The 27,024-nt window shown below is 40.5% G+C and overlaps 1 protein-coding gene across 14 annotated transcripts in view; it reads left to right on the forward strand.

Moving 5' to 3' along the window:
• The first annotated feature begins 573 nt into the window (after positions 1–573).
• The window catches only part of ATP2B2 (ATPase plasma membrane Ca2+ transporting 2), a 372,922-nt gene continuing 346,471 nt past the window's right edge, over positions 574–27,024 (forward strand). For all 14 annotated transcript variants that reach the window (XR_014561209.1, XM_083726734.1, XM_083726721.1 and 11 more), the window contains exon 1: positions 574–878. The gene's annotated coding sequence lies outside the window, so the exon portion shown is untranslated. The remainder of the gene's footprint in view (positions 879–27,024) is intronic.

The following is a 27,024-nucleotide window of genomic DNA, read 5'->3' on the forward strand; positions in this document are numbered from 1 at the left end:
GCGGGAGTATCACGAGGCTTCATCTTGCTTTCCCCTTTTATCTGACTTGAGTTACATGGATAGATGCTTGTGGTTCTGTATCAAGACAAATGCCTGCTCCTAAATAAATCTTAGGAATAATGTTACAGCAATGTATGACCTGCCTTACTGCGTCCAAATAGTAGTGACATTTCTCCTGGACATGCAATATTGCTAGGTCTTGCTTCAAACACCATGGTTAGAGCAATGGGATGCTAGGGCCTAATATGCACCCTGAGAACTGCCTAAAAGCTTCTCCCAGTCACAGGTGCTGCCTACGTAACATGAGGGGATAGCGCTCTCTCTGTACATGCTCAGAGGAACCCTCGTTGCTACTTCGAAGCCTTGGGATTGGGTGCTGGGTGCTAAACTCCGACCAGCCCTCGCTTGCTGCTTCTGTTTCCCCAACCACCTGCGCCTCTTCCCCCCTCAGGAGGGAAGGAGGAGGCTGCCTCGGCGTTTCCCCCGAGGAGAGCGCGAGCCCGCTCGTTTCGCGGCAGGGTTCCCTTTCCCCTCCCCCGCCCGCCGTCCCTCCCTCCGTCCCGGCTTTTCCACACAGCCCAAGACTGGCGGAGGGAATGCCAGAGCGCAGGAAGACGAGCGCGGCAGCAGGGGGAGAGCTTGGAGCAGCAGCAGCAGCAGCAAAAGCGCCCCGCGCGCGCGGTTGGTGGAATCCCCGCGCGCTGCCGCTGCCTGCGAGGAAAAGAGCGGCTCCCTTTTATCCTCTCTGAGGTGACTTAGCAACAGCTGCTGCTGCAGCAGCAAGCATCCGCGCGCCCTCCCGCCTCAGCTAGTCAGCGCCAGCAGCGGCGGCGGCTTGACTTCTGAGGCGCGCTTTCTCTCCTCAGTCGCCACCTCAGGTAAGACGAAGGGAACTTCCCGCGCTGCCTCTGTCTGTCCGTCACGCTGTGAAGCACTCTTTTCTTTCTTTCTTTTAATGGTGCGTGTGCTTTCATTATGTTTGCGTGTTGTTCTCCAACGGGACCTCTTTCTCTAGCCTCCTATCCTCCTGTTGCAGGTGCTTCGGGCTGGCGCCTTCTTTTTGCCGCAGGTTTTTTCCGCCCCCCCCCCAACCCCCGAAAGGTGCTCCTGCCGGGCTTTGTGGTAAGGTGACCTTGAGCTGCTAGGTGGGCTTTTCAGGCGGCGGGGCCGGGATTCGCAGTGCGACTTTGGCGGGGTGGCCCGGCCAAGTGAAGCGCACAGGGGAAGCACCCTGGACTTGGTCCGGGGAGGCTGGAGGGGAGGCGAAGATGCCTGGAAAGGGCGCTCTGGACCAGCCTGCAGCCAGCACGTCCCGAGCTCTGCTGGGAAGCTGCTCTCTGGGAGACCCAGGCTGTCCTCCTCAGGATGCTGACCTGGGGCTGGGGGTCCTCAGAAACCAGTGGGGCTTGCTTCTGAATAAGCAGGAATAGGACTGCAGGGTGGACGTGGGGCGATGTGGTTAAATTTATGCAACAAATGTGTGTGTGTGTGTGTGTGTGTGTGTGTGTGTGTGTGTGTATTTAAAGGAAAAAGCCAAGCGCCTCAGAACATGTTGCACAAGGAGAAATGGTAAGGGACCTTTCATGTCATTGGGCGACTGGAACAATATTCCGCTGTGGAAACTCTGGAAGGGCAAGGATGCAATTTCCCTTGAGAAAATGCCTTTGGATGGATACACCAGCAGAGCTGTAGCTAATTCAAGGCTGCCCTTAATTTTATAAGCACCAACTGGGTTGATAATGGCAGGGTTCTTCTAGGGAAGGGAATTTCCAGATGGCAACATCTCCCCGGCCCGGTTTTTGAATGGATTGTTGTTACTTTAAGGCAATTTGTGAGCCTGGCAAATAAAGGCATTTCAGGAGCTTAACCTTAGTAGCTGATCAAGAGGCATTAGAGCAAAACAATTTAGAAATATTTTTAAAGAATCGTTAAGAGTTTTACAGACTGCCATTCTTTAATGGGAGTAAGAGAAGCAAGCGCACAGTTATTGCAGGCTGGGACTATCTCTTGCTCGCAAGGTCAAGAACAAAGTAAAACTTTGTCATGGAAACATAATGTTCTGTTCCCTTTTTCTCAGTGCAACTGTATGCAATGAACGAAGAATGTGCAAGTGGCCTATGAGGCATCAAAACAGTGTATTGCATTACAGCTTAGTTCACTTCTGCAGTAAGTAAACCTGGCGCTGCCTTTCAGTGTGGTACAGTGGACCAGGGTGAGCTCATTTCAAATCTCTCTATCCAGCCAGAAAACTCTTCAGGTGACCTCTCTCTTTCTCTCATCTATCTCACAGGGCTGTTGTGAGGATAAAATTAATTTGAATTACTTGGAGGATGTGGGAATGGTTTTGTAAGCAATTTGTATGGAACAGTATTGTCTTGCATTTACAAACCAGTAACAAAATTGGAAATCCACACATTTTCTCACCTTTTCCAGTGGCACATCTTATTCTCTCTGACTCCGTGTTCAAAATACTGCTCTGTCTATAAAGGAATGTTTTTTAGTGGATATTGCACTTCGGAAAGAACTGTGATAATACTTGCCTTGTATAGAAAAATTGTAATAAAAGCGTACTTTTTAATTAGTAGGTGCAGAACTGGAACTGTTGTCCCCCACCCCCAATTATATGCATATAATGTATATTCTCATTTTGAGAAATGAGTGGATTGCATTTAGGAATTCTCCTCCTTAATGCAGGGATGCGGGTGGCGCTGTGGGTAAAACCACAGTGCCTAGGACTTGCCGATCGTATGGTCGGCGGTTCGAATCCCCACGGCGGGGTGAGCTCCCGTCGTTCGGTCCCAGCTCCTGCCCACCTAGCAGTTCGAAAGCACGCTTAAAGTGCAAGTATATAAATAGGTACCACTTTATAGAGGGAAGGTAAATGGCGTTCCGTGTGCTGCGCTGGTGCAGGCTCGCCAGAGCAGCGATGTCACACTGGCCATGTGACCCGGAAGCATCTGTGGATGGCGCCGGCTCCCGGCCTCTAGAGTGAGATGAGCGCACAACCCTAGAGTCTGTCAAGACTGGCCCGTACAGGCAGCGGTACCTTTACCTTTACCTCCTTAATGCAGTATTTGGTTTTCAATATTTAAATATACTGTATTCTATATCAATACTTAAAAGTTTTATTTTAAAGCCCTGTATGAATTACTCCTTACATGCAGTTTATAAAGGAATACATCTATGCTATCCATTATTTTTGAATTCTAGTAAAATATCTTGCTGGAACTAACACTCACTACCTGAGCTTCATTTTTCAAGGATAGTATTCATTCAAGAATAATCTGTGGAAATGTGTACTTTTATACAAAACCTGGCCTAACTTCTCTAGGCTCCATTGGAAGAATGTGGTATCTATGTGTAGAAGCACTACCAGTTCCCTTTCCCCTCTAGCTACACAATGATTAGTCCTTTTGAAGGAAGGATGGCCCTTAAGATGGTGACAGGAACATAGGAATCTGCCTTATACTATGTCAGACCAATGGCCCATCTAGTTCAGTATTGTCTACAGTTACATAGGATCATAGATTGTAGAGTTGAAAGGGAAGGACCCTGACGGTCATCTTGTCCAACCCACTGCAATGCAGGAATCTCAACTAGCTCCTGGATTTCAGCTGGGGTGTCTTTCCTACCTGGAGATGTCGGGAATTGAATCTGTGACCTAGGTGCAAAGTAGATTCTATACCACTAAGCTACGTCCCCTCCCTTCCCTGCTCCATCCTGCCTAGGGAGAAAATGATGTCTAGAGATAGTTGGCCCCTCTTTCACTGAGCTGAAACAAGGGCTGAAGATAGACAATCAACTTATAACTTCAGATATATGGAGAAGAGTGCACATTTCCTAACTGTATTTATAGCAGTATGGGCAACAATTAATAATTTTGAACTATTTTGTGGTTTCTATTGTTTCTGACTAGTTGTGTTCATCTCTTGCTATGATGTAAAGGTGTTACATACATTTTGTCACTACTTTAAGTTTTGCTGTTAATGGAAGTATGGTCTTAAAAGTCTACTGATGATGTTGTATGTATCATATTCTAATTCCTTTATGCAATATTTATAGACAGTTTTCTTTCTTATGCACAACTGGATGTTGCTATTTCTTTTTAATCAGTCGTGCCTCTTCTATGCACATGTGCTCACTACTCCAACAAGAGGAAGAAGAGAACCTCTCCCCTGCAAATTCCATTACATATTAAAATCAAGATCAATAACTGATTTATGTGCCCTTATTATAAAACAGAATAACTAATGGAACTTCAGAGATCACAATATAGGGTTGTATCCAATGAAATAATTGCATTTGTGTATGTTTGTGAAGAGGAGTGGACTAAGAGAGAAAGGGGAAGTTCTGTTGTGCTCTCAGAAGTTGTTACATGTGCACAGTTATTTAGTTATTTAGTATCCAAATATGCTAACACAGAAATAAAAGGTAACAAAACCAGAATATCTCACAAACGTTGTGTGTGTGTAAAGATACACAAAACATGATATTGTGAAATTTGAAAAGAATGGGAAAAAGCAGGGAAGATTGCTTAAAATGTTCTTCTTTCCAGTCATGAAATTCTGTAGGCTGGAGGAATATCTTCAGTGTTGTTATTCATGGATCACTAATGCAGACCATACAAACTTTACCAAAATTTAGAATGCATTGCAGAAAAATAACAATAATCACCTAACCTTTATCTTAGTACCAATAACCAAGCATTTACATGGTAGAAAATCCTATTACATGGCTAGCCAGTCCATCTATACTGTCACCAAATATCTGTCCATTTCAAATTATGGTGAATTTTCAAAATTTGAAATTTAGATTTTGTAAGTTGACATCAACATTCAATTCATGAATTTCAGAATAAAAAAAATGAAACCAATGTTCAAAATCTGCCTGTTTTGATTAGTTCAATGATTAATGTCATATAGAAAATTTACTAAATTATTTTGCAAGTCATCTATCATATACTCTCACATATTGATTGCTACTGCATGTCATATGTCAGATAGTGTAAAATCTTGGCAACTACACATTAGATACTGACAAATGTTAACTGTGACTGTAGGCCAGCTGTCAAACACTGCCAAAACTTACTGCTACATGTTAGATTTCTTTCAAATGTGATTGCTGGTGACTGCTACCTAAAAAGATTGGACTAGATTGCAGAAATCTTTAGGTGGGAAATGATGGTGTGGAATAATTGAAAACTGGAGAATATTTGCTACTGGAATTAATCAGAGGAGAACTTTGAAGTTTGTTTGTTTTTAAATTTTCTTCTCTGAATTTATGCAAGAGTTGTGCTGGTATTAACCAAACTTTTCCTGTTAAGCACAAAGATCACCACTTGTGTAATAAGGTTCCCCTCCTGCATCTCCTTCCCCCTGTACTCTCCCAAAATCTGCTGTGGAGGTTTGGGGGAATCCCAAGAACAGATTTAGGGAACATGTGGGAGGGGATGAGAGGGAGGAAGTCTCGCTGTGCTAGCAGTAATCCTTGTGCTAATGGGACCCCGGAGTTAGTGATATGTTAAATACAACCCTTGGTATTGGCAAGAACTAGAACTTAGGTTGGCTCCATATTGAACATGGATACCTTCAAATGAGACTGCTTAACTGACTGTAGCTTTGTAAGTGTTTACTGGAATCGAATCTTTGCTAACGATTAATGATAAAAAGGCTTTTTTTTGTATATTGTGCTTTAATGGCCATTAAAACATAGTTCATTAAAACTTTAAAGGCTTACTTCCATTTAATTCACATAGCTTTGAAATTATGATTGATATTATTATGCATTGATATAAAATGGTTGTTTCTTCTGGAGCTGATATTCAGAATGTTAATATGTTATTTGAAGGCAAAGACTATTTCACATTCATAATTCACTCACTGCAAATAAGATGTTATTTTGCAATGAATCTCATTCTCAGCATGATTCATATGCCTTTTAATTATAGCACCAACTCATAATCCCAACAGAGTTCGATGAAAAATAAAAATGGCAAAGCATTTTGCACATTAAAGGTGTTATGAACAATAAGTGATAATACTCTATTCTGTAGTGCTGAGAAATGTTCAGATATCATATTGTCATTGCATTGCTGAAGCATCATATGTGCAGTTGCATATATATTTCAGTTGCCTGGCACAGTGTCACTTAACTCTGCTACTACTGTCATTAGCTGCCATTAAAAAAGTGTACTGGAGCTGCACAGTGCAACAGCATGGCACATATTTGGACAGAAAATGAATGGATAGGGGGCCAAGTCTGCAGATGGATAATTTACATAGCATTCTAAAGTCATATTAGCTTTTATACAGCAAGCTTCATTGCCACAACCTTATATTGGGATTTCAAATTATAAGAAGCAGAACAAGCCTTGCCATTGTATCTATGTTGTGCAGTATGCCACATGAAGCAATACTTCAGTGAGTTTGGGGTGCTCATCTCCACAGTGCTGCAAATATTTTATTGATTCATTTCTGTTTTAGCTGCCCCATTTCAAGGGACTGGGGTGACCAGTCTTAGCAGGTCAGAACCCTTGAGAGCTCACCTGGCCCATAATTAGGCAGGCAATTGGAGTTCATCAAGTGATAAAAATACAGCCCATCCCATAATTTGGGAGGCCTTCTATGAAAGGTTGTGAGATATAAATAGGGAGGAAAACCACAGAACCTGTGGGCAGCTCACAAGTTACAGAGCCAGACTGAACTCCTACTTCCCTGTTATCTGCCCTTCTCCCTCATCTTAGTCTCTGCCTCCTCTCTGAGGAATCTTAGTCTTAAAAGTATAGCGGTGTAGTCTGAGGTTTTGCAACCCGAGTTCCCTGTCCAGTTGATTAAGTCTAATGAGATGGAGATGGAAGTTATAGCTGGGTGGGGTCCAGGCACCCTGCCTGTGAGGTCTCTGCTAATGGGTTCTGAGGTGGTGCTGGAGACAGCCTTGGAGGTGGTGCCTGCTTTTTCTGACAGAAGTACATACCTAGGAACACCTCTGAGCTCTCTTGCATCCATCCTTTGATGAAGATGACATAGGGCAATTGTTATACATTCCAGCAATGTAATTACATTTTATATATACCATCAGCTGCAAAAAATAGTATCCCCCCCTTACTGCTGTTGTTGGCAGTCATAATAAAGGTAAATTTAAATTAAAAACTCCCAAGCTTCACCCCTTCTAGATGGTTATGCTCCTGCAGTTCATCTTCACTACTGTTTCTTTGGAATAACAGTGGCAGCATGCAGGAACTCTAGACTACTTTGCAAGAATTCCAAACCATGGCTTCTTTCATGAAAATTCCCCATTAATCAACTATGTTCAACCCTACATAGCACTGTTCCTAAAATGTGCGTTAATAACATAATATTGTTGGGTTTTTGGCTTTGCCACTGGTATTAAATATAAATTATGCAGCACAGTTCTTGTATTAGGGCTCTCGTACCGTGATACAGGATGCTGCTTAGTTAGTGCAGTTGAATGCAGAATAAACTCTTAAGATTGTGCAATCCAAGCTGTTGAATAGAGATTGAATGGGTTGTTCTGTTTGTACAAGAACTTTCACATGCACAGTGGGACCCCCTGTCTTATCCCTGCCACACACTCCCTGTTTTGGGGTTTTCCCCAGCCCTCTGGAGCAGATTTTTGGGGCTTCAGAGCATAAGGAAGTTCCATTGCCCAAGCGTATGCCCTTGCATGAGCAGAATATTTTGTTGGATCTTATGTGATCTGCACTGCAGGATCTGTTTATGCATGTGACTTCCTATCCAACTAGGCATAAGTAAAGAATCCTGCTTTCACATTTATATAGCATCCCTAACTTGATGGAGCAACATTCTAATCATTAGGGTTGTATGTGAGGGTAAAAAAGAAGGATGGGGAACCTGTGGCTTTCTTGCTGCTGTTTGACTGCAGCTCTCATCATCCATGATCCTTTGCCCTTCTGGCTGGTGCTGATGCGAGTTGGAGTGCAATTGCAACTGGAAGGTCACAGCTTTGGCACCTCTGATTTTTCTCCATTGATGGAGTTCTCAAAAGGTATTTAAAAAAATGAATCCAATGATGCAGATAGCAGAAAATGATTTTGAGGGCACCTAGTTAGTGTATTTGTCAGCGTTTCTTATTTCCCGTAGAAGAAATAGTATCCTGTTGATTTTTCCCTGAACCTGTAATGTTCACCTCATATATTTCCCTTGAATGTTCACTGTTAACATTTATTGCTCCCAAGCTGAAATGATCATAAAGCATTTCCAGAGAAGGACTGTTCCTTTGCTGTTCTCCCTCGACTCTTGTGATGGAACTTGCTCTCAGTTTAAACAGCACTTTTAAAATTCACATTTAATGTTTTTTTAAAAAAATTGTACAGTAGTTGGTTCAATATTTTCATTTCGATTTCAGAAATTTTCTGGCTTTGTTGCTGCAGGATTTTTTGAAATTTGTTATGTTCCAGGGGAATATAAGGCAGTATTACAATAAAACAGGGGTGCCCAGGTAAGCTCTGCCCTGCATCAATGATCACATGACATGACACATGCAGACCATTTGAATGGCAATGCCCACCAGTACAAAGTGGAAGAGCTTTTACATTGGTTATTCTTCCTTATGCTGTTAAGAGGTAGTGTTAGCAGAAAAATGTGAGCAGTAAAATGTGTATTGCAAGTAAGACTTGCACACTATGATTTGCAAAACAAAACAAAACAAAAAAACAAAAACCCCAACCAAACAATTGTGTGAAGATACTTGTTCAAAGCAGTGTTTTGGGTAGAAATCACTAAGGACATGAGGAATTGCAGGAAAATGCCCAGAGCAGTTCCTTTTCATTCATGCTGCCACAGTTGTGTCACTCTTTCTCTAGGGGAGTCACCAAATCACCTTGTTCACTTTCAGATGGCTTTTGATGGTGTTGGGACCTCTTATGTGTTGATGATTCTAATGATATTGTGCGCTGTTCTGAGCTCCCTAATTGGAAGAAGAGTGGTATAAAAATACAATAAATGGAAAATAAAAATATTTCTGCAAGTATTTTAAGAGTCCTGGGTGTGAGGGTAAACTTTTGCTATTTGCTGACCTTATTGTATTTTCCCTTCATTTAAAAAAAGTGTTTAGATTTTTAGACTGGTCTTGCATGTCACCTAGAGTATTTAATCTTGCATGTTACCTAGAGTATTTAATAGAGAGATGATTATCAAGCTTTGAAATTAATCAAAAGCAATATAGTTAAATTAAATTGCCACTAAATGTGGTTTTCACATAGCAAAAATCAAGGTGCATCCTGTACTTTAGACTACACACACACACACACACACACACACATTTTCCAGAGTTGGATATACCGGTAAACGTCTTACATTTTCTTTTAATCATCTCCTATATCAAGATTCCCAGTCCATCCCTCCATGACATCCTAGCTGATCTTTATTAGGCTGCATATCAGTTTATTCCACCCAGTTTCATTCTACATAAAATCTTAGTTGTTGTAAACTGCTGCTTACAAGTCTATCTATCAAACAGTTTATTTTACTATTATACCTTTTTAGATACTCTTCAAAGTGTTCCCATTCCTCCCTTATTCATGTCTCATCTTGATTTCTTATCTTTGCCGTCATCGTAGCTAACTGTGCGTACTCTATCAGCTTATTTTGCCACTGTTATTTTGTTGGGATTTCTTTCTCTTTCCATCTTTGTGCTGTAGTTGCAAAGAGGAAGAGACATAGCATTTGGGGGCGAATGTCACATTTATTGTACCTAGTGGAAAGGCCTCTTGTTGGGTTTTTTTGGGAAATGTAAACCCTAAGCATCTTTTAAAGTTTCACATAAATCATTTCCCAATATTACTTCAGAAAATAAAATTTAAGCTCATTGGAGGTTTCTGAACCCTGTTCCAGTATGTTTTGCTTAGGTAAATCAACTGTTAATGGTCAGATAAGTTGTCATTATATGGGACACGGGTGGTGCTGCGGGTTAAACCACAGAGCCTAGGGCTTGCCGATCAGAAGGTCGCAGTTAGAATCTGCACAACGGGGTGAGCTCCCATTGCTCGGTCCCTGCTCCTGCCAACCTAGCAGTTCGAACGCTGGTCAAAGTGCAAGTAGATAAATAGGTACCGCTCCAGCGGGAAGGTAAACTGCGTTTCTGTGCGCTGCTCTGGTTCCCCAGAAGCAGCTTACGCCAGCTCCCTCGGCCAATAAAGCGAGATGAGCGCCGCAACCCCAGAGTCAGCCACGACTGGACCTAATGGTCAGGGGTCATTTATTTATTTATTTAAGTTGTCATTTATTTGGGTTTTAGGTGTACAAATACTAAAGCTAGCAAGAAAAGGTTTTGTTACAGGAAGGAATTCTGTAGATGGATAGAGATGGAAGGTATTAGAGGGAGGTGCTACAGTATAGCTTGATGGGTCAGGCAAAGACAAAAGGAGGATGTGAGATAATACATTTGGTACATACATACATGATGGGGAAGAGAAACAGCTCAGTAGTAGAACACTTTCTTTGAATACAAAATGTCTCAGGCAAAATTCCTGGCATCTCCAGGTAGGGCTGTGAAGATACTATGTTCTTACTACTGCTGAACTACTTCCTATGTTCTCCAGGAAAACTTTCCCTAAATTTAGGAATGTCTGGTTTAATTGATTTTTAAGTGTCATTGCCTCATATTTAATCAAAAACCAATTTAATCTTGGCAAAGCCTCAGCAACAGTGGCAAATCTTTTATTGACTCACAGCAGAAATAAGGACCATTAGATAATGCATTCTTACTCTGTGGATGCTGAATTTATTTCTGAATTATAACTCAGAAATAGTACATCCCTGGCAGTTCAATTATCCAAATAATTGTGTCTGTTACATTTTGCCATCAGTGTTGCATGTGGAGGAATGTATAGCCATATTTCCTATAAAAACACTTACTTATTAAAGGATAACCACATTTTGGAACAAAGCTAAAAGAGGCTAGGGAACCCATCTTTCTTTCTACTTGCGTATTATTTATTTTACTTTTATATTGCATTCTCTAACCCCCTCCCCATGACTTCCCTCCCAAGGCAAAAACAGAAGTAATTTAAAAAAACAGGCAGAAATGTTAAAAACAGAAAATGGAGAGATACATTCTACTACAGTAGCAATGTAAAATTATGCACAAATAAAAAGAAAGTACCAGCTCCATCACCCAGCAGGAATGATAAAGCCATGTTTAAACCTGGCAATGGAAAGCCTGTGGAGATTAGCTAAGCAGCAAAGTACTCCACAGTTTAAATACTTACCACTGATATGTAGCCTCTTGCCCTTATAGCTCTCATACCAGTAAAGCATGTTTACCTGTAAGCTTTTCCTAACAGGCCAAATGGAGGTTTTCCTTGGTTCCAATAGTTTGTGTGTGTGATGGTGGGGGAAGGGCAGTGGCGTAGCGAGGGGGGTGCAGGGGGGGCCGGCCGCACCGGGCGCAACATGTGGGGGTTAGGGGGGCGCAAATCCACGGGTTAGGGAGCGCAAATCCACGGGTTAGGGGGCGCAAATCCACGGGTTAGGGGGTGCAAATTACTTGCCTTGCCCCGGGTGCTGACAACCCACACTACGCCACTGGGGAAGGGTTAAATACCTGCTCCCCTAGTAGACGATCTTAATCAAAACAGATCCACATTTTTTGTTTTAGTTTTAGACAATGGTTAAAGGAAACAGGAGACCTGGTGGTGACAGATTTCAAATTTATTTGTCTAGGGCCCTTAGAAAAAGCCCCTTTTAAGATGATCATTTTGATGGGTCCTTTTGCATGAGGAAATCCTTATAGATCTAGTGATGCCTGTCTTGGTTTCAGTTTCCTGCCTGTACCAGGAACTCAAAGGTTCTTTTCATGGTGCTCGGAATTCGTATTAATAAAACAGCTTGTTATCTTAGTATGTGTGGTTATAGTATCATGATGAGTGTAAAGAATTTTGGGCCTGGGGCAACTCTCCCTACCCCCCCTCCCCTACTCCACTGTCCTAACCACCTCCAGAAGCATGTATTGGTATTAGAACTGCACAGGAACTCTACCAGTAATGCTAGTTTTACTGGATATGTTACAGTTAATCTTACAATCAGCTGTAATTGTCTACCAACCCATGTTTATATGTGGTATGTATATTGTTGCACACCATTTTAATCTCCAAGCAGTGTGAGATTCCAGAGGTTTTAGGCGCATGTTTCAGTTTGAATGAGGGACAGCGGAGAGGGTGGTATCTTTTTGATATATGATTTATTTGCACATATATGTAACATGAGCCTACGATGGAGGGGTTCACAGCATTAGCACCCCAAAGGGTTTTTGTTTCCCCCATAGCTGCAGCTTTGGTTTGCAGCAGAAATCTGGGAGAAACCTGTCTGCCAGCTGCCCAGCCTTCTAGCTCAGACAACTCAACTCTGATGTTTGTCTGTCTAACTACCAGCGAGTTTGTCATTGGTTATCTGGCACAGAGTCACTGCCTTTGTTAACTTAATAGCCCATACTTAGAGATTCAATGCCTCACCAGGAAACTAGCCTGGCTATTCCAGGAATTGAATCCCAGGAATTAGAAAAGAGCTCAAGCATACAGCCTACCCCACCCCACCCCCCACATAACACCAGGTTGCTCTTTGTTGCTTAAGATGCCTTGTCAGTTCTTCACTACAGATCTCATACAAAGGGCTGTTGCTGTGAGGCTATATGTTGCAGTACCCTCAGGCTTTACACCATATAAGCACAGCTTGAGTGCTGGAGTGCTTCCCAGTGTAGCTAAGAATTAGGAGTAGAGAAGGAGAAGGCATAATGGGTCTAAAAAAATCAGCGCAATTTGTCAATTGTTTCTGAATTGTGCCTCCTATTTTCATAAGTGCATATCTCTTTCAAAGAAACCTGTTTAGGCACCATAGTGTGAGATGTTTACCAAACCATGTGTATACCTTAGCAGTATCTGAAATATAGCATGGTTTGGACATGTTGACAGCATCCCTCAATTATGAAATGAATGGAGTTGGTTTGATGAGACGGATGACAGAAATCAACTCAGTCCGTTAGCAGGCAAGCCCTGACTGAGGCCATTTCATTGCCGCCTTTTGGCAACTTTAAAAGATTAGCTTTGACTAGAGTCTGCACAATGCAAGCTGCATCAGGACAGTTTATATGCTGAGTTCATTCTTCTTCTGCTGTTCTAGTGATTACACTCCAATCTCACTGTTCTTTTTAATTTTAAAATATAGAAGATGTATACTTCTATATTTTGAAAGTGTCAAAACACCATTTAGTGGCTTTTAAATTCTTGCCAGGAAACAAAATACCTCTCGACAGTAAACACTTAGATAACATTTATTTAAATTGCCATTTTGTTTCTAGTAATATGTTCAAATGGAATAGATATTTGGATTAAGTTTATTATATAGATATGCTTAAAATGTTACAATTTTAATGTACTTAGATTAAAATATGACCGTGATAATGGTTAATAAAATTTCTTCTCTGTTCACATAGGGCATGATTCATTCACAGTCCACAATCTGGGACCTATTTAGCTACATTGTTTATTTTCTTTATTTTCACTGCAATTTACTCATTTTATTTTCTCAATTATTTGAATTAAAAAGTTATTAAAAACCAATGCAATAAAAACAATTCATAAATAAATAAATAAATAAATAAATAAATAAATAAATAGTGTCAAGATTCTCAATACTTATCAATAAACAGATAACAATATCAGAGGTATGGCATAACAAAAAAAATATTTACTTGTTTTTGTCAAGGTCAAATGAACACCCTGGCATTCCACAACATAGAAGACCTTTGTTTCTAATTGATGGTAATTTTTCATGAGTTCCTTTGTCATTTCAGATGACTATGCAAACTCATCCATTATACTGTATATGATTTGTATAAATGTAGAAGTATACAGATAAATAAAAAAGCAGTTCTCTTTAAAATGCAGTAGCTTAGTTTGGGGACAAAGCTGAGCTTGAATAATGCCCCATCTTCTGCAAAATAATATTTTTTAGCCATTTAACAGTGCTAGCTGGAAAAACTCAGCATAATATTTTGCAAATATTTGTATAACATTGTCAGGTACTGTTAATAGAAATGTGTGCCCTCTTTATTTTTGTTTTACACAACTCAAGCCACATTGCAATATGGAGAACTTTAAAGTTTGGGGGCAGAATACTGGTGAAATGGCCTGCTTTCATACTGTTGGCATGAATGAAGGAGATAATCCTTCAATTTGAGAAAAAAATAGAATTATGTGTGCTTGAAACTGGATTTTTGATGTGCAAAATCAGTGGTTGAGAAACCCCTAGAACCTTTTAGTTACCAGGAGATAGCTGTGCTTTTGAGCAAGCTACTGAGTATAATTAAGGTCCCAAAATAAGACTTTTAGAAAACGCTCTTACACACAAGCTAATTTTTGCATCCGTTAATAGCAGTCCTCTTTATCAGATCTCCAGCACAATTTTCTCTGGAATATAATTGAACTGATCTGGTCAAATTGTTTGGTTTAAATATAGCCCATAGCAATTCATGTAAAGCTAGCCAGTGAATATCTTTTTGGAGGAAAAATATCCGCTCTTACTCTGAGGCACAAAGGAAGGTTTTCTTTCTTTCTTTCTTTCTTTCTTTCTTTCTTTCTTTCTTTCTTTCTTTCTTTCTTTCTTTCTTTCCCCCTTCCTTCCTTCCCTCCCTCCAGTTAAGAAGGTATGTGTTTTATTTATATATCTAAAAATTTGCAATATGCTTCTTTTTATTTGGTAATGCAATGGTAAATAAGAACACAATGCATTATAGGCTTGGTTCAGACATAAGAAATCATGGTTTGACTCTATGAGGAAAAGCTTTGTGCTCGTGCACTCCTTTCTTCACATTTCAATTAACTGATTCCTGTTTAAGGTAAAGGTAAAGGTAAAGGTAAAGGTAAAGGGGTCCCTGACTATTAGGTCCAGTCGCGGACGACTCTGGGGTTGCGGTGCTCATCTTGCTTTATTGGCTGAGGGAGCCGGTGTACAGCTTCCGGGTCATGTGGCCAGCATGACTAAGCCGCTTCTGGCGAACCAGAGCAGTGCACGGAGACGCCGTTTACCTTCCCGCTGGAGCGGCACCTATTTATCTACTTGCACTTCGTGCTTTCGAAGTGCTAGATTGGCAGGAGCAGGGTCCGAGCAATTGGAGCTCACCCTGTTGTGCAGATTCAATCCACGACCTTCTGATTGGCAAGCCCTAGGCTCTGTGGTTTAACCCACAGTGCCACATGCATCCTGCTTAGTTAAGCTATATATTCATAAGGCAAGAGTCAATTGCACCAGGGGCCAGTATTTGGAATTCTGTAAAGATGAGTTTTGCATTAGTATTAATTACAGGTAATGTGGGTTCATATAATGTATCAAGCGGACCTATGTAAAATTTAAAACTGAGCTCCACTAGTGGTGAAAAGCACCAACTTTGTTCGCCATTGGAGGTGGAGGGAATTGTGCCAAAAGGAGTGGGTAAAAGTGTTCACTCATTCATGTTGAGGGCAGTGTGATGATGATTGTTGTCTGTCTTGATTGGCTTTGTCTGCCCTCAAGAATGCCAACTATGGTCTTGCTTGGCTTTGTTTGCCTTCAGGGATGGTACATATTATGGTGACATCATCACATTCATTATGTGTTCCCTGACTGGCTATGATCATCTGAGAACGGAGAAAGCAGCTCATCAAAAATAGAGAGGGGAACAATGGCTGTGAACAACTACAAAGAGCTACATAATAAGGGTGATGAGAGGGGTGGTTTCTGAAAAGCAATACTTTCACCCTGATAAACAATATGGCTGAAACAATATTGGTGCTATAACTAATGTTTGGTCTGCACCATAGCCTTTTGGGGGGGGGGGAGGGCACACAGGGGAAGGAATTGGGGAAAGAGTCCCATTGTTCAAAGACAGTGCTTGTTAGGTGAATCCCACCCAAAGTTTCTTTAGAAATTCTTAAGCCATTAAAGCAAAACGTTTCAGCACAACCGTGAGCATGTTCACGGAGAAGCCAGTCTTGATGTGTACAATGTGGTGTACTTGCACGTGTAAATGTGCATAGGATTTCATTCCTAAGCATTGATGTAAGCAGAGTATAGATTGCACTCTTGATATGTTGGTGTCTGAGACTGGATTGCAGCACAGGGTGTTATGTAGCTTATTTTGCATCAGCATCACTTGGCTCATTCAACACAATATTCCAGGTTTTAATGTTGAGAATCACATTACTCTGCATATACCTAAACTGATTGACCACTACTCCTTAGTGTATAGGGTGTGTGTGTCTAAATTCAATTAGAAAGCTAACTGTATCAGCTTCATATATTATGGGGTGGAAGCAAGTACATTCTAAACGTATACTTTTAATAAGTTCAAATAATTTTTCCACCAGCCCACCTGGTGAAAGGAAAGTGAGTAACGGGTTGTTCACTTACATTTCCTCTGCTCTGTTCAGACATGGCCTGTGCTTTAAAGCTCGGTGTCCAAGCGCCTCCCCCCCAGCACTTTCCCTGAAAAAGCAACTCTTTAATGTTCATTTGGAGCAAACAGCAATCAGTGGAAAACCCGGATTGATGTTTGCTCTGATTGTGCACCAAAGAGCGAATTTTTGTGAGGAAAGCTTTGAGACAAAACCCCCCACTTTTAAGCATGGACCTGTGCCTTCAAAGAGCAAGGCAAAAGGTAAGTGTGGATAATGCCACAGTAGGACAATAGGTCTGCTGAGATAGACTATATGTAATATACGTGGCCTCATTAGGTTACTCTTTAGAAAAGGTGGTTTATTGTCCCCAAATACAGAAGTCTCCTCTGGGACAGCATTGTACTACAGAGTCATAAAAAAAAAAGCCTTTTGGGGTTTCTAGAGACTTTGTGTATGTGCATCATTTGAATATCTGTTTCATCAAACATTCTACCCCCTGTAAATTCAAATATTGAACAAAACTAGATACAAGGCTTATGAAATGGTATATGAGTGGAAGTCTAGTATGCTGCAAGGACTGACACAAGCCAAATGCATATTTATGTAGACTAAATCACACATAATTCAATGGAATTTACTCCCTAGTAACACAGTTACTATGGAGTAACCACCATTCAACACGACGAGATTTACTTCTTTTTGCATGTAGCAGATTGCACTGTTTTTTGTATGATGAATCAGTTGTGTGAATTTGCCCTCTGAGCAGTTCGCAACAGGCCCAAATAGTGTGAGGAAATTCTGCATTGCAATCTAACTGCAGTTGTAGGAATTACATTCATTGCAGGCAGAGGGCAGGGCTGCCCTGGGCGGGAAGAAAGGGGGAGCAACGGTCTTTTTTTCATTATATTTTTAAAAAATGCTTTATGTGTCCATATCTAATCTTGCCCCTTTCTAAAATTTATTTATTGGTGTGTGTTTTTCTTTCTGTAAATCTATCAAAGAATAAAGTACAGTAAAATAAAAATGGGATTAAGTGGTTTTCTCAGGATGGTGCAGTGTGTGTGCCCTGTTCTCTGTTGGTGTGGTGATGGGAATGTTATGTGGCGGAGAAGGGAACAAAAAATGGATGGTCGAGGAGGGTCAGTTGGGGGAAGTGAGAATTGTCCCTATTTTCATCTGAGGAATGTTGGAGGGTCATGATGTACACACATTCAAGACTGAACATCTGGCTAATAGGTTCAATATTTTAAATAGTGAAGGTTTGTTTATAAACACGAAGACTAATTGAAGTAATTTTAGCATTCATGTTTAGAATTATATATATATTGTAAAATACTTCTTAATTTTTTACCAGATGAAGTGTTGCGTCTTTTAGCTTTATGGAGTGAACAAAGTCAGAGACATTTCTAACCTATATATAGCATATGCAAGAAACAGGAAAGGGAGATCCATACGCAAGGATTTCCCTCTTGCTAAGCGGCAATCTAAGTTTTTTGTTTTCATCACGGATGTGACCTATGTGCACAAGCCTATTTTAGCCTTAATCGTTAAAGAAGAGGAATGTGTACAGAGTGCTAAATTGCCAAACATAGAGTATAGACAGCTTTAGTAAATGAAAATGTTTCCCTTTATAGAAAAAGTAATCATTAACACATTAACACCACACTCTACATTTTCTGAAAAGTCAAACTTCATTAGACACCAAGAATTGTCTGATTTAAAGGCTTAAGATTATCAAATAAACCATGCCTGATTTTTAAACATTGGGATATTAGTATGAGAAAAGTCTTCATGTAAATCTGAATGAAAGAATTTCAAAGCTACTCCTAACTGATGAAGCTTTTTTTTTTTTAAGGAGGGGGAGAACCTCCGTTTGGATTTGAAGCAAACAAAAATGTTTTGGTGAAATAGGATTAGTTCTTAAATCTCAAGAAAGCTTGTGGAGTCATGCAAAATAGAAAAGAGAGGTTTAGCCTGCATAGAAACAGAATCACATGAGCAAAATATTCAGACTTTCATTCATGTGATGCTTGGTTGTTGTTGGCAACAAATCTTTAAGAGGAAAAAAAAGTGCAGCAATTTTTTATAGCTCAGAGGTTCAGTTTGCTTGGCATTTTGTGGTGCATAAAATGTAATCATTGTCGGGTGGGTAAGGAAAGCTTAAAATGGAAACATGGTGAAAGTGAATTTGATTCAGTCTTGTCCTTTCTTTTTTAGAATGTGTAGCCATTTTCATGAAAGCATGTAGCATCAGGCCATAAATATATCAAGTGCACAAAAAGGGAAGAACTTTAGGAATGATCATGTAAAAAGATACGCTGCTAGGAGCACATATAAAAGTAGTTGAAAGTGTATAATAAATCACAAACAGTTTTATTTTCTTATTGGCAATTCCCACTTCTATTTTCTGAGAGTTTCTATGGATGAGCAGTAGTATGGTGTAGTTGTAGGGAAGAGACTGGAAGCTTCTGCTCCTGCTAAACTGTGGTTTGAGAAAGCAGGATATTTTTGCGCAAGTTAGGCATGCAAGGAAAAGGGACGGGTGACAAGGGAAATTGCAGGTGTGTGGCATGTTCCATGGTTTATCATGCCAATATGGTTACATATGGACCAGGCCAATAAGTTGATTTGAAACATGCTAGTTACTAGTTATTGTCTGATATTTTCATAGAGTTGTAGGAGGCATTATTGACCATTGTTTTTCTAAACAGTTTCTGGGAATATGATTGAACAGTGGTATTAAAATAATAAAGAAATAATAGAGCACCTTATTTTCACAGGTTTTTCAGGGGTTCAAGGCAACACAGGGACATTTTTTTCTGTCTTTGTGCACCATAGAAAACAGTATTTCTAACATACAACCTACAGCTCACTTTTAAAACAAACAAACAAACAAACAAACAAACAAACAAACAAACAAACAAACTGCAGTCTCTTCAGAGCTACTTGGAAATGCTGTCCTCCTACTCTGGGATTCTAAGTGGTTGTTTCGATTGATGTTTTGCTTTCTTTCTTTTGATGCCATTTTTTAAATACTATATATTTATTTTATACCTGTTAGTTACCAATAGCACTATTTGGCAGAAATGCAGGATATAATAAATGCTATATATAGATTTAAAACAAAAGAATAACCTCAGATTTTGTAGTTGAAAATTCATGTTAAGTGGTGCTGACTTGGAGCTGGTTCAGAAACTTCATCATGTGAAAAACATGATGACTATGACGTTTGGTGCAGATTATAAAGACCACATAACACTGATTTTGAAAGGATTGTGCTGGCTGCTGATTTGATATTGAGTCAAATTCAAGGTTTTTATGCTAACCTATAAAATCCTATTTACCCCAGCACATAGTATTCCTGTACATTAATAGCTATGGGGGAGGCTATTCTAGAGGCACTGCAGCAATCTAAGATACACTTTGCAGCAACCTGATGGAGGATTTTGGTCGTGGTACCTCAGTGGGAAATCTTCCTCCCATTTGAAATAAGACAGTTTTATAACTTTTAGGTGCCAGCTTAAGACATACCTTTTCACTCAGGTGCTTGCTGGATATTAGTGCCTGTGCCTGTCTGTTATTATTTTAGTTTTTCTGGTTGCAAATTGTGATATATTTATCCCTGCTGTTTTATATGTCGTATTTTCACTTTTTATGTAACCTGCTCCAGGATTGCTACTGTAATGAAAAGTGGATAATAAATATATTAATGAATGAACAAATTAAATGAAATTGGATGCTGATCGAAAGGCTGCTCATACATGTACACTCCTCTTCGTTCTATTGAAAATAAATTATGGGTGTCAGGTCAAGCTCAAATTTTTAAAAAATCATTTATCTGCCACATTCTTTTGTTTGTAATTTTGTTTGTATCATTTTAAATTTGTATAAACAACAGTGGAATTAATTCTGATGACGGGCAAAAAAGGGTTTGCTTTTTAAAAAAAAGTAAATAAAATTAACCTCTGGTTGGGATTAAGAAATGGGTCCTAAGGAATGGATTCCCACAAAATTCTCCCCAAATCCCAGATGGGGACTGTGTGATGACATCAATGCTTGAAGAAAGGCAGAGTGCTCCTAGAAATGAAGTGGGAACATTTCCCCTTTTTTGCTTACTGCCTTTGAGGTGTCTATATTGGCCTGTAAAGGTTCATTCCAATTTGCAGGACCATAATTAGGAGCAACTCCATCATATCCTCTGTGTGCCCCCCACCCCCATAAGCAAATCAAGGCCTGAAAGAGAGACTTGTCTTTGGTTTATTATTTTCCATAACTAGGTCTCTCTCTTTTTCCTTTCCTTTCTACTTGATTTGTATTTTATTCTGTTTCTTACCTGGTTTATGTGTAGTTCTAAAGCTGTTCACGTAGCAGATTCAATATGTTTTCAGCCAGGGATTTCAGTTAAGATGATTAGTTGCTCCACTACAATGCTAGTGGACAAGATTAACACATGCGAATCACTATATGAAATAAGGCTTACGCACATTCATTCTGGGCAAGTGTTAAACTACAAATTATATTCCAGAATGCAGCCTTCACTTTGTTTCCTCTCAGGGTGGAGGATTACATCCAGGCGTGGAATTAAAACACACACAGAGCTCTGCTTGGTATGTGAAAATTGCTTGTTATTGTGCTAACTGAAATAGGAACGTCCCATTGTTTAATATAAACTTTTTGAGAAACTTTAACTGTGCCTTTACAAAAAAAAAAAAAATCACAGTGAAACAAGAATTTTGAAATATAATTTGTAAAGCACTTCCAGTCTTTTGTTTATAAATATGGAACAATTCATTATGTTGATGATTTTGAAAAGTTGTACCCTCGAAAGCCCAGTGGGTGACTTTTACATTCTTCTAAAATACACAAACTAAAAATATATTGAGTTACATTTGCTTGTGCTTCTCTTGAAAAGTTTACCAAAGCAATGCTATTTTAGCAATGAATTTTCTAGACAATTAAAATTTGATGCAAAATTTACTTTATTTATCAAATTTATTTATATCTTGCCCTTCCTCCCAATGGAGTAGAAACAAAATAAAATCATATTTAAAACTTAAAAACATATAAAAGAAATGAAATGTAATAAAATAAAATATTGTTGCATATCACCTCAATCTTCAAGCGGTGTGAGATTCCAGACCTTCCTCTTTTACCAGGGCATTCATGCAATACACAGTTTTCCCACCAAAGCAAACATGCAAAAAGCACAAATCAACAGCATTATTTTTTAATAAAACATTGCCAAAACCTGTGGGAAGGATCTCTGCAGCAAATAAGTAAACAGTCCCAGAAAGCACAAATCTCTGCCCACTCACTGGATAGGTGTCAGTGGAGCATGAGATTGAATAATTGATATAAGGTGCTAATATAGATTTTATAATCTCAGACAGTTTGCTGTCTCTGAGAGGAAAGACTCTCCTCCCTGAAAGAGAGGGGAGTGGTTGTGGGCGGGAGCCTGAACACCGCCCCTAGCAGGGGGCGTAGCCCCTTGCCTCCAGCTCACCTGGCTGGCGCTCACGCCCCCCCCCCCGGTGGCCGTCCAACCAGGTGCCGTGGGGGGGTCGTGTCCAGCAGCCTTGATGCTGCAGCGTCAGCCTCTCCCAGGCCTCATTTCTCTTCGTCGTCCTGTGCGAGTCTCTGAGAGGAAAAAAAAAAAAAAAGGTTAGAAGCAAGCAGTGTATAACAACTGGCCTCCTGATTCAATTAGTGGGCTACACAAACCAGGATCCTCTCTCCAACAGCAATGTGTGATAACAGTTTTCATGCACTGAAAAACTACGCTGAATTATTACCCCCTCATTGGAACTTTCCAGTTGTTCAAATCCGCTGGGTTCTTCATGTTAGGATAGCATACATAAATATATTTATGTATATAAAAAACTATTTAGGAACCTACTACACATATTATCTAATAGCTGTAAATATTTTGAGGCTAATAAATTATTGAACAAATTAACTGCTCCAACACCATTGGGGAATAAGGCTGTGAACCAAGAAATTAGAATATGCAGTGCCAGAGCTGGAAGCAATCTGCAGGTGTAGTTATAAAATATGCATGGCTTCTTGGCTCATTTCACAAGAATTAGCAATCATTAATATAATTACAGTTTTTAGGATGGTAAAGACCTTGGTTATACTCAAGCCTGGGCCAACCACAGTGCTGTTGTTGTTTTTTTAACCCAAGACACTTGAAAACAGTATCTGATAGTCACACTACTTACATTCAACTCAGTGTTGCCTCCAATAATACCCACTTTATTTCACACAAGTAATATATTCCCATATCTCTGCTTTGCCCACTATCCATTATTAATCCAAAACTAGTGCTGTCAGGTTTTCTTCTCCCTTCCTGTTCAACCCCCATCATGGCACAGATACTTCCCATGAATTCTTTTTGCCATAGTTGCACTTCAGTGGATGAAAAAAATGGGGGGAAAGTAGACTTGTGTAAAACGAATTGCAGTGGAATGGAATAAACTGACAGGAGCCGGTACATAACACCACACACATTGGAGTGAACACTTTACTGGCAAAAACAGGATCTGTACAGGAGTGTCAGGCCTAGTGAGCACAGCAACTCGTGTCCGGCACATCTTGCCCCCATGATGCAATTGCTGAGACCCTGCCTTCCCACATCTGCCTAAGTTCCTTCTCCAGGGTTCCCCCCCCCAGCAATCTGAGACTGCGGCGTGCCTGTGTGAAGCTAACTTCTCCGCCCTCTTCATGCCTTTCCTGGATCTGTGACACTGGGCGGAAGGGGAGCTTGTCGCAGCAGGAGGGATTAACACCCATGCCTCTTCACCAGCTGGACTCTTCCTTCCTCTTCTGTTTCAGTTTCTACCTTTGATTCTGGACTTCTCTCCACCACAGACTCCCTCTGCTCCCTAAGCCCTGTTACCCCTTAAGCTTCCAATACCTCCTCCTCTCAGTCGTCTTTTTCTTCTCCCTCTGACCAGTCAAAGTTGTTCCATCACCTGGCTCTCAGCCTTCTACCCCTGGGGGTTCCCTAGCTAGTTCCTCCCACCATTCCTCCCCGTCCAACCAGACCATAACACATACAGTGGTACATCTAGTTACAAACTTAATTCGTTCCGGAGGTCCGTTCTTAACCTGAAACTGTTCTTAACTAGAGGCATGCTTTCGCTAATGGGGCCTCTTGCTGCTGCCGCGCCTCCGGCACACAATTTAAATTCTCATCCTGGGGCACAGTTCTCAACTTGAGGTAACTCTTCTAGGTTAGTGTAGTTTGTAACCTGAAGCATTTGTAGCCTGAAGCATTTGTAACTTGAGGTACCACTGTACTAGCCAAAAACATGAATGAACGCCAGCATGGATTGAGGAATGCTCATGCTTACTTAACCATAACCATTTTTCTGTTTTGAAGAGTTTATAGGGATTTGCATATGACTCCTAGGTGGTCTACAGCCCGGCAATTTACAGGACCATGTTTGCTCTGTTTCAGCTATAGTTCTGTGTTGCATGCCTGTTGACCACTCTCTGAACAATAATAAATGTAAGTCAGCTTTCAAAAGAAACATGCACCTAATTGTGGTTAGCAATAATTTTTTTAAATGATATTTTATAATTTATAGGAAACACAAAATAAAGAACACTAAGTATTTTAAAAAGTAGGAAGCATAGACATGAGGCAGGTTTGTAAAAATACAGCTTTCATTTAAATTCCTTCCACAGCTTCCATATCTTTTACGGTCACATAGGGATACATCATGTTGGAGCTAGGCAAGGATTCCCATCCCAGTAGTGTTGCCAGGTTTTTTTCTGGCAGACCTCCAGTGCTGTTTTCCAGCTACATGCTGCCAGCTGCATGTTTCTGGCATGAAAATGCAATGATGATAATTACTTTACCTGTTGAAATTCTATCCTCTAAAGTGGGTTACGAAGCCCCAAAGTTCTAGCGTTTTTAAAGGAGCAACTCATTGCTCCATTTTGACAGATGCATACTTTCCCCTGTATGCAGCTTCATGCAACTTTTCAAAATATTCAGGATATTTTCAAAATATTCATTATATTACAATATTGTATTCCTTAAGGGTGCAGTTAGTTCTAAGGTAGTTTAAACATGCATCCAGTGCCCTGTTGGGCTCATCCTGGCAAGGCAGAAATGAAGGTGTTCTTGCATTCCTCTGTCCATTTTGCTGGTTTCTTCTTTGAAAACATTTAACAGGAGAGAAATAGATCAGCCCCTGAGCTGATCTAAACACATCTCCTTGGTTTAGGGGCATTTGGGGCACTAGGATGACTTTGTACCCTGTACCGCCCCCTCTGACATCAGTTGGACCAAGGGCCTGGAAATTGCTGTGGCAGCAGGGTGCTCTCCTGTGGCTCCTGGGATACTTCCATGGCCTATAGGGGTGACAGTTTATTGTTTTCGTTTGTTGCTATGTTATGCATTATTATTATTTTTATATTGTAAACCAGCCAGTGATCTTCGGATGAAGGGTGGTATAGAAATTTCAACAACAACAAGTGTTGCATGAAGCTGTAATGTCTGTCCTGACTTCTAGCCAATCAGTTTCATTGGATGACTATGCGGTCTAGTATTTTGTATGTGAAATAAAACACTTCTACCTACTTTCTTCACATAATTTGGCATCATTTATGAAATTCACCCCTTCTCATCCTTAACGCTAGATCATTTACGAACAACTTAAAAAGAGCAAAAAACATAAAACCAATATAGATATGAATGAGCATTGATTTTACATGAGACAGTTGGCCCAGGTGCCAGCACAAATGCACAGATTGGTTTCGTAGGATCTGCACCTTTCTGGTCCCAGAAATAATGCTGGAGAGTTTACAGGAACACCTGCATTGTTCTTTGTGGAAAAGTGGTAGAGGGACTCATTGACATGGTGGCAAGAACTGCCCATTATAACCAGTGAATTCTGCAACATTGTCTAATGTCCATCTCTTTGGTGGGAAGATGGATGGAAATGGTGTGTTGCCCAGCATCTGTGACTCTGTGGGATTCACCATGAGTAGGAATTTTCCTTCTGTTCCCCTAAGAATTAATTCACAGTTCCAACTGAAGGACAGCTGGCAAGTTAGAAATGCCTTTTTTCCCATTTTGGGAGAAGGGAGAGAGGAAATATTAGGGTACCTGCATTTTTGCCCAGCGAGACAGATAGCATATAGATGAGACTAATGTATCAAGGAGCAACAGGACTCTTAGTTATTCTTAGTTACTTGTGCTATGATGTCCTTTGAAGGCACCAGGTCCTGATTTACCATAGGAAACTCAACGAGCACAGTCACCAGCTGATACTGTACACAGTATTGTGTATTGTGCAGGCAAGTAAGGGTTCCTTCAGAAGGAAAGGTATCCTGGAAGGATTTATTGGTCAGTGGAGGGTTGATGGAAATGTTTACCATCCAAACAACTGGGTTTTAAAAAATTGTTTTGCTTTTTTTGGGGGTGCGGTGGGAATAGAGAACCTTGATTTGGTTTGGTTTTGCTGTGCTTAGTAGTTGCCACCAGGGGGTATTAGAGTTTAATGCAGTCTGAAATCTGAGATGAAGTACTGGAATTTTTCACAACAAATGATCCTAAACTTTTATCACTTCTTGCTTTTGACTACAGTAAAGAGCGCCAGGTTCTTCTGGAATGTATACAGCTTCCATGTTGAAATGATAGCACTTTCAAACTCCTCTCCCATTCACATTTATACATATCACTTGATTTTTTAAATTACTCAATGCTTGATGAGTAGCAGCAGGATGCACAAAACGACTTCATTGAAAGGTAGTGTTTGGAATGTGATGTATATTTGATCTATGGTGGCCATTTCATACATGAAAGCCAATTATTGATGCTGCAGACACGTAGCGAGTGATGAATGGACATTGGACTGGTGAACCAACCCTTTATCTGAATACTTCTTAGATGAATAGCCATTTCATATTTTGAAATCCTTTTGAAAAGCATCATGTTGTATTTGAATGATCATGTAAAAAGAACTTATTTTTCTTATCTATGTTTAATGTAAGGCTGGAACAGAATTGGTCATAAAGCTTAGCCTTTGCAATGCTACTGCACCAGTTCTAGGCTTTGTGATGTGGGCCAAGTATAACAGACCAGTTCAGCTATTGTTCAGAAAAGCATGTGAAAGTAATTACTTTCTGCTTCTAGTTGGACACACACACACATACACACGGCAGTACTCTACCAATTGTTCTTCTCATACAGCTGGGTGGGTGGGGGGAGATTGAAAAACAACAACCCAACCGTTGATTTTTATCCTATAAGATACTGCCCCTTCCCATTCTTCTGATGCTACATAAAATGAGGGGCAAAACAAGGAAATTAACAGAAAGGAACTGTGATGGGATAGAACAGGGGAATCTTTTTGAGCCTGAGAGCTACATTCCATCCTGATGGGGGCCACATGCTGGTGGTGAGGAACACCAGAAGCAAAAGTAAAAAGGTAAAGGAACCCCTGACCATTAGGTCCAGTCGTGGCCGACTCTGGGGTTGCGGCGCTCATCTCGCTTTATTGGCCGAGGGAGCCGGTGTACAGCTTCCGGGTCACATGGCCAGCATGACTAAGCTTCTGGCGAACCAGAGCAGCGCACAGAAATGCTGTTTACCTTCCCGC

This window comes from Podarcis gaigeae (assembly GCF_964106915.1).
Source record: "Podarcis gaigeae genome assembly, chromosome: 2".
Classification (NCBI taxonomy): domain Eukaryota; kingdom Metazoa; phylum Chordata; class Lepidosauria; order Squamata; family Lacertidae; genus Podarcis; species Podarcis gaigeae.